Below are 1,230 nucleotides of genomic sequence, written 5' to 3'. Positions count from 1 at the left end.
GCGCCGCTATGTTCCATCGCTGGGGAGCCAGAGACGACCCGAACTGCCCCTGCGGCTACAGACAGACTATGACCCACATAGTCAACGACTGCCACCTCTCCAGATTCAAAGGAGGTCTCGAAACTTTACATCAGGCTCAACCTGATGCTGTTGACTGGCTATGGAAGAAGGGCAAACGCTAGAAGAAGAAGAATCAGGGTAGGAGAGAGATAGTATAGTGGTTATGCAAAGTGACTTCCATGCCCCAAGGATCCAAAGTCCCAGGCTCAATTCAGCTGCTCTGCCAGCCCTCAAAGCCAAGCTGGCAGCACTACTTATCCCTGTGAGTTTCCAAACATCCAGTTTATACCCTGTGGGTTCTATGGCACTTATTCACCACGTCTCTCAATTCATCCTGAGAACAATGAAGAAAGGCTCCCACTATACAGCCCCACCTCTAGCCCACCAGGGTGTAGATCTTCTCCTGAGTTTCCCAGCCAGTTCTATGCCCCCCTCCCATGTCAGCATGGGGCCTCCAGGCTGCTGCTTCAGTCTCAGAGGGGCAGTAGCAATGGAGACTCAATCGGCAAACTGCAGGACTGTTAACAGCTGCTCACTTGGGGAGTAGATAAGAGCTTTAGCCCCAGGAGTCTCTCCTTAGGTGCCTCTCTGTCCATGTGCCACATGAGTTTGCACTCACCGGTGATTTGGTGGGTTCCCAGCATAGTTCTAGTCCTGTCTTGTTGGTCCCAGGTGATCTCTTTTAATATTCCTAGTTGATTGGGGAGAGGAGAGGAGAGGAGAGGAGAGGAGAGGAGAGGAGAGGAGAGGAGAGGAGAGGAGATAAACTCAGCTGCTGCTACTCTATAGCCTCTTAAGTGCACATAGTACTAAGCTCAAGGACCTGCGCAGGGCCCTGGCTCCCTACCTACAGGAGGAATGCTTAATGAGTGGTGAAGTAGGTCTGCATGTGTCTTTCTTTCTCTCTCCCTATCTATTTCTCCTCTCTCAATTTCTTCTGGCTAGTCAAATGAAAATTAAAAAAAAAAAAAAAAGGAAAGGAAAAAATGGCCATCAGTGCATTCAAAGTACAGGCACTGAGCCCCAGAGCTGACCTGGCAGACAAAAAAAAAAAAAAGGAAAGAAGGGAGGAAAATGGTAACCAACTGGGACTGGGTGGCAGCACACTAGGTAGAGGGCACACATTATCTGCACAAGGATCTGAGTCCAAGCTCCTAATACCTACATGCA

This window comes from Erinaceus europaeus, chromosome 11 (assembly GCF_950295315.1).
Source record: "Erinaceus europaeus chromosome 11, mEriEur2.1, whole genome shotgun sequence".
Classification (NCBI taxonomy): Eukaryota; Metazoa; Chordata; class Mammalia; order Eulipotyphla; family Erinaceidae; genus Erinaceus; species Erinaceus europaeus.
The sequence above is the reverse complement of the archived record's forward strand: the minus strand, read 5'-3'. Positions refer to the sequence as shown.